Source organism: Equus quagga, unplaced genomic scaffold (assembly GCF_021613505.1).
Source record: "Equus quagga isolate Etosha38 unplaced genomic scaffold, UCLA_HA_Equagga_1.0 160573_RagTag, whole genome shotgun sequence".
Taxonomy (NCBI): Eukaryota; Metazoa; Chordata; class Mammalia; order Perissodactyla; family Equidae; genus Equus; species Equus quagga.
The window spans coordinates 7,309-15,103 of record NW_025797119.1 but is presented as its reverse complement, the minus strand read 5'-3'; positions in this window follow the sequence as shown (position 1 = coordinate 15,103).

Here is a 7,795-nt window from a genome sequence, read left to right as displayed (position 1 = left end):
CAGATATGACCAGACAGCTTTGAGGAACAAAGGTTGACTTTATGGAATCACTAAAACCCCTTGGAAATATTGGCCTAGCACATTGCTTACAGGGTCCCAGCAACCTTACCAGGTGAGTAAAGAAGATCACTTCCTGGCAGCTGCAACAAACCTCAGGATATTTTGGGGACCTCGAGAAGAGAGGAATTCAACCAAACCTATAGGTATTGCAGGCAGAGTTTGATGACAAGTCTTTGGCTTGGCTTTCCTGCCTCAATAGGCCTATAAAGTTCAACCTGAGATTCCTTATAAAAATTCCTGCAAAGAAAATTTAAAAGAGCCTCTATGATCAATCAGTGCTCTTCCTGTACTTACATAATTAATTGAGACAAGTTTATTGAAAGTAGATTTATTTTGCAAGCCAATTAGTCTTAACTTGGCTATCTTTGTTAAAAAATGAGGGTGAGTTTCAATGTTCATTGCAGCATTATTTACAATAGCCAAGACATGGAAGCAACCTAAGTGCCCATCAACAGATGAATGGATAAAGAAGATGTGGTATATATGCAATGGAATACCACTCAGCTGCAAAACAGAACAAAATCATTCCATTTGCAATAACGTGGATGGACCTTGAGGGAATTATGTTAAGTGAAATAAGCCAGCTAGAGAAGGATAATCTGTGTATGACTCCACTCACATGAGGAATTTAAAAATGTGGACTAAGAGAACAGTTTAGTGGCTACCAGGGGAAAGGTGGGGTGGGGGGTGGGCACAAAGGGTGAAGTGGTGCACCTACAACACGAATGACAAACATTAATGTACAACTGAAATTTCACAAGATTGTAACCTATCATTAACTCAATTAAAAAAAGAGGGTGATTTTAGAAAGAAAAATTATGTTGTAGTAGAAACTATAATACACACTTTTGGCTTTTAGAGTCTACTTCTGTTAATTGTCTTTGAGGTCTTTGTTTTCTACCTGTAAACTGTACTGGAAATCTCCAAACTAATGTTTTCAATTTTTTTCCATCTTTTTTATTTGGAATCATTGAGAACTGAAACTGCTCTTCCCCACAGCCCTGCAAACTGAAGCTGGACAACTTGATACAAACTTAAGAGAAATCACAGCACCCATGTTCAGACAATCTTCACACCTCTTGCTGTATAAGATACTCAAAAAGATACATGAACATCCAATGACATCATCAGAGACATTTCAAGCTGCAAAAGATGCTTCAACCCTAACATATAGAAATCTTCTTGACTGGCTGTCTCCTGGGCTCAGGAATGGGTTTATAATTTGCTTCACCATTAACCTTTGTTTTTCTTTTGTTTTCATAGAAATGCTTCTTATTAAATACTTGATTTCTTGCATACAAATTAGAGGCCTAAGTTTGGGAGCACACCTGCATCACTGCCTCCTGAAATGAATTTAACTGGACTGAACTATTATCGGCACTAAGAGACTAGTGTTTAGTGTATGGAGCAATCTATCATCTCAGCTTCTGGACTGTGAAACTTCTTGAATTTCCTAAGGCAGGATTGTGGGGGATCAGAATTTTTCACCCCAAAATGTATCTCTTTGGCTTGATTATTTTTAAGAACAAAGACTCAAGAAGAAACATTGACCTTCCCCCTAACTGCCTAAAAGAATTTAAGATAGAAGGCCTGTCCCAGGAAGCAGCTCTCACCATAGATAACTACAGTATCATATGACACAGGTGTGGTAAATGAGGAGGAACTTAGTAAGGCCCATTTAATCCAAGTCCTCCCTGTGTACCACTGTCTTCTCTAGGAATGGTAATCATTTATTTACCACACATTTGCTTTTCCACCTCCATGTAAATTACTTTCCTCCCCTTTGAAGTCCCAAACCACTGCCCCACAGCATCCTCCTTTGTCATTAGCTGAAGACGGGATTTAAGGTAGTGGCTTCAGCCTTCTTGGTGAGTTACTCAGTTTTTCTGGATTTCTCCCATGTATGCATGTTATTAAACTTTGTTCAATTTTCTCCTGTTATTCTTTCTCATGTCAATGTAATTCTTAGGCAGCCAGAAGGACCAATGGGTAAAGAAATTGTTCTTCCTGCCCTACGCATGTGATAGCTGAAGCTTTGCTCTCTGTCCTCTGCCTGAGTCCTCAGACCTCCACCGCAACTCCTGGTCCCCACCTTTCACTGCTTCTTCTGCTAACCACTGGCCTCTCCACGGCCAGGCATAATGGGCCCTGAGGAGAGGGGAATAGTAGACAATGTTAAAAAATAAAATTCAACTGAGTAAAATTTAAAGATCCTATTGGCTTTATTCAATGATTCATGAGTCGGGCAGCATCCTGTCTAGCAAAAAGAAAAGAACACTGAAGAGCTGCACATAATGACAGACTTATGGACACAAGCGGGTGGGATAAGGAAGTTACCAGCAGAGAGGATTGTTCAAGCCAAGGTCACCTTCCTTGGGGGACGGCAGGGGTGTACCAGGCTGACTCCCTCACTAGGGCTGATCAGGAAGTTCCAGACTGGCTGGTTAAGGTCACTGTCCTGGGGGATGAGGCTGCACTGCGGCTACGTGCCTAGTCTTAGTTTGCTGGTGGGGGCTTAGCTTTAGTGGCTCCACTTTGGGCCTGTTGTCTCTTTTTAACAATGCCTTCGTGTCGACGCAAATAATCTATAATCAATCTATAAATCAAAATTGGGGTGAGCCAAATGTGAGGACCATATAGCCTGGGGCCTTCTTTCCCCAAGGGAGGAAGGGCACCGAAGAAATGGGGTGTACAGAGTGGTTGTATACCATCAGAGAGCATGTATCACGTGTGATTGAAATGTCCCTTTTACAATAGTCACGAGACCGCTCTGTCTGCACAGCGATTGATGGACACAGCAGGTGGTAGCTCTGCTGTCTCGGGGGACACAACAGGGAGCAGGCCTGCTGCCTCAAGCTGGGTGGTCACAGGTGAGCACAGTAATCCTAGCCTAGGGAGAGATGCTCATCCTTAAGGAAATGCCAATGTGGGGGAAGTTGCACCTTTATCTTAAGGCCATTTGTTTTTGTCTGTGGGACATAGCAAATGCTTAAAGCAGATATACAATGCATGCCCAATGGCCACGTCAGGCCCTTTTGGAAAAACAAAGTCACGCCGAATTAGTTTTACACCAAATGGCTTCCTCATCTACTCCAATATATCCTATTGCTTGCCATTTTTATTTGTTATTAGGGACTGTTGGTCTCAGATCAATTTCTGAATTAGGTTCCTGGACCCAATTCCCATTTGTCATGGGGGAAAAGGACTTTCCACACTATAGCAAGCAACTCTCAGACACCAGCTGGGTGTCCTGCAGTTCAACTCGGCTCTGACACTGTCTACCTGGAGATAGCGTCAGATCCCACAGGTGAAGGGCTCCGTCCTACAAGCCTGCCCCCAGCTTCAGACTCCAGCCACAAGTCCAGGTTGTCATCTGTACTTCTGATGGAGTGGCTTTGAAGCAGAGGTTCCCACAACCCCCTCCTCAGGTTCAATTAAGTTGCTAGAGCGGCTCCCGGAACTCAGAAACATTTACTCATAATCACTGGTTCATAATAAAAGGTTGTAACTCAGGACCAGCCAGCCGGAAGAGTGCACAGGGCAGGGTGTGGGGAAGGAGCGAGGAGCCTCAATGCCCTCTCGGGGTGCCTTGCCTCCCCACTTTCCACGTGCACCACGAGCACCAACCTGGGAGCTCTCTGAGCCCCTTCCTGAGGGTTTCTATGGAAGCCTCATCATGGGCACAGTTGATGAAATCGTCGCTTTGGTGACCTGCATCCCCTCTCCCCTCCCCAGAGGTGGAGGTGGGGCAGGCTGACAGCCCCAGCCCTCTAACCACGTGGTCGGTTCTCCTGCAGCCCCATCCGGAGGGGGTCCAGTCACCTCCTTAACATGGCAGAAAACACCTTTCTGCTGTCATCATGGGACATGCCAAGGGTTTTAGTTCTGTGCCAGAAATGGGATGAAGACCAATGCACTTTTCTTATTAGAAATCACAAAATCACAATATCTCAACTGGCAAGGCACCATTCTGGCCCCTCTTTCACATGGGGCACATGGGGGCCAAGGAAGTGGGGGCTCCAGACGCAATCAAACTGAAACCAGCTCAACACAAGGGTGACACAAGGGAAGCCATATTGTAGAAAAGAGACCATGTTGTAACTTTGAATGACCTCTGACTAGCTAACCCAGATGGATCTGCACCCTCCAGGAGATCCACCTTTTCTGTGGATTTTATGACCCCTGCTAGTACATATACCTCTCAGCTGCGATAAGACAATAACTTGGTTCTTTTGAGTTCCTTAGGAATGTGATGACCCCCCAAACAGAGAGTCTATGCTGATAGCCATCATCAATGCAAACTGAAGGATCTGATGTGGCAACTCCCAGTCTGTAACACCAGAGGGTCAACATTCCTAACCCCTCCCCTATAACCCACTGGCCTAAATAACTGCTTCAGGAATCTGTGCCCCCCTTAAGATGGTTCTTTTGGACATTAGTCAGCCATCTTCCCTCTTGCTAGCAAGCTGTGATAACATGCCCTTTCTCCGCCACCATCTTGGCTCTTGATGATTGGCTTTTGTCTTGCAGGGAGTAGATTGTGCCCTTTGTGCAGTATCAAAACTCTCAGGGGGGCCCCGGCCCCTCCCAGCAGATGTTCCCCACTTCCTGGATGTGAACTGGAATAGAAATAAATGGTGGTGGGCACATCCTCACATTGGGTCTACAGCCTTCTGGGTCAGACCTGTGTAGTCTGACGGGCCGGGTGGAGTTGTCTGGAATTACTCCCCACTACCCACCCTGAGAGGGACTGAAATAAAAACCAATATCCCATCCTGGGAAGAAGAGCAGAAAGTAGTGCCACCCTCAAATCCTAATGGGTGCAGGGGTGCTCACCACTGGAAATCTCCATTTTGATCACCCTTCTGGCCCCAAGACCCAGATGGACCCTGGTGGAGACAGTGGTCCACTGCAGATCAAGCAAGGGTGAGCCCCAAGTATAGCTGCTATGCCAGACACGGATCAACTTGACCTTGGGGCTGTGGTCTGTGGACAGTGATCTGGCAAAGGCAATCTTTCCCATCTTGTCTCTAACCATGTGGGCCTCCAGCTGACCTGGTGGCAGAACTGCCCATCACAGCAGGGTTGTGTCAGACCCACCAATCAGAGCTTCAGGTGGCCCAGCAGCGATGCTTATGAGGATGGAAGTGGAACATTCCAGATCAAACAGGCAGGTTGTCCTGACCCTGTGTCGTCCACCACTGCTTCCCAACGCCGGTCCCTCTGTTCACGCCTGGGACTGCAGGGGCAACCCCTTGGGACCAGATGATGGAGAAGGAAGGATTCCCAGCCTGGTTCTCCATGATCAGCTCCGTGTTCAGCACAAAGCTGGACACAGCTGGAGCCTGAACTCCAGCCCCCTCAGGGGTGGCCTGAACATTCCTGGGAAGGCAAAGTTCCCCATGGGCAGATTACAGCAGGGCCCCGGCCATCCTCTTTGTGTGGGGAGAAGTGGACACGGAAAGAATGAACGTGGAGACCTGGACATAGAGAGGCCAGTGGCAGCAGGAGAAAGCATGGAAGGTGGGGACAGGGGGCTGGGATGGAGACCTCAGGATGCAGGCAGAAGATGGGGATGTTACAGAGCCTGAGATGTTACGTGTTACTTTCAGAAGAAGATCCAGGTCCCGTGGCCTGGCAAATGGCCTGTAGCAGAGGAGTTCAACTTCCAGGAATTTTGTGAGTCAATTCTGAACATAGCCATGATTAAAATTAAGTCCTGGAAACTATCAATCCCTGACATTACATGAGACAAAAGTCATCATTACCCAAACACATCACTTGGCAACTCTTTCACCACGTTTTCCTGTTCCTTTCATTGAGGTTATTTAGGTCTCCTTTACCAGCCACGTGGCAAAGAGCTGCACCAGGGTGGGCCGCTGCCAGTCGCTTTCCACTGCAGGAGCAGGGGCCTTGTGCTGGCCAGAAATGGCCCACGGTGGGAGTGTTGTCCCATAGACACTGGCAAGTGTGGCCCTCAGGACACTGAACAGGCAGCAGCCCTCCAGGCCTGCAGGCATCTGTCTCTGCCCCTCACTGACCGCCCCCGACGCCAGGCTCCAGGGACAGGTTCCCTCCCTCCCTCACCCCGACTGCCACGTGTGCCGCTTTGGCTCAGGCAGACAGGCCAGCCTTCTGGGTCAGTGTGGGTGCAGCAGGAACACAGAACCACACTAGGTATTTCCACAGGGAGGATGTGACATAGGAATGGGTGATAGGGAACCCCCGTAACAAGAGACTTTCACATATTTAGGTAATGGGGTAACTATTTGAGTTCAAAACTGTTTTGGTGTGAACTAAAAAGCCTGACTTATGGCTTATCAAACAGACATTGCACATCTGCTTAACGGTTAAAGCAAAGAAAGTACTTTCTCAAGATAAGAATGCAGACTCCCCTCCTACTCCTGTTGGTACTGGCCTGTTTGTAATGCTCCATTAGTCCCTTTCCTAACTTCAGGGTCATGTTGATCTGCTGATTTGCAACTAAATACTTCTTGAAACTTTGAAAATGTATCCCCGGTGTGTTTAAGATATGTTCTTTGTTCTAAATGGATGTAAGACTGAAAATGACGCTTCCCTGGAACACTTTTAAGGCCTACCCAGTTATAATCCTTACTCTGACTCAAGTAAAACTCACTTCATTGCTCTAATCTAAAGAATGGCTATTGGTTATCTTGCATCGACAGACAGCTGTTTTGGGGCAGCCCAGGGGTGGTAACTGCAGGAAGCAGCTGACACCCTTGAGGGGAACCCAAGGAAGGGGCTGAAATGATCAGACCCTGGAAACCTGGAGCAGGCCCAGGGCCTGAGGCCCAGACCTCTGGGTGGTGTGAGAGCCGCAGGGGCACCTGGAGGCTGGTCTGGGAGCCTTGACACAACTGGGCCTCCAGGCAAAGGCGACAGCTCCTAAAGGGACAGTGCAGGCCTGGCCATGGGCCTCCCACACCCTCGTCCTCTCAGGTAAGGACTGCAGATAACAAGGAGAACAGACGGATCCTTCAGTCTTAAAGAGCCGTGTCCTGGCTGCTAAGCTGACCTGACTCTCTCCCTGGGAAGGGGGCACAGGCCCGCCAGCAGAGGAGCCATCCTGACAACACTGGAGCTTCACCCTGTAACCACCCCAATGACACCTACGGGAAATGATGGGGACCAGAGGGAGGAGGCGGGTGGGGCTGCACAAGTATGCTGGCCCCGTACTCCAAAGCTGCTGCCAAATGCCCTGGAGTCATCCTGTCTCTCACCACAGACACCTCCTCACATCACAGAGCGCCCAGTGTTCCTGTTCCTGGGGGACCCTGGGGAGAGGGCCTGGAAGGCTCCTTGGGGGCAGGCAACACAGGCTGCTGGGTCCTGACCTGCAGCCAGGAAACACCCAGACCCCACCTGCTGCCTGGACTCAGAGCCAGAGCAGTGTCCTGTGGCCCGAGAGCGGGCTCTTCTTTTGTGATGCAAGTGCCTGACTTCCCCTTTAACTGCTGAGGCATCTGCTCAAGGAAGTCTATCCGGAATAAACAACTGCCAGCCACTCGGCTAGATAAAGAGCCAGGGGACCGCCCCCTCCCCAGGCCCCCCATGAGTCTCCTTTGTTTTCGATCCCCTGGACATAAGCAGCCTTTGGGCTGCTCGTTTGGTTTTCTTTGTGTTTCTCTCTTCCTGTGCTTTAAATTCCTCCTCTTATGTTTTAAAGTCACCAATAGAGAGTGAGCCCTGGAAACTCTAGACCCCTCCCTGGACC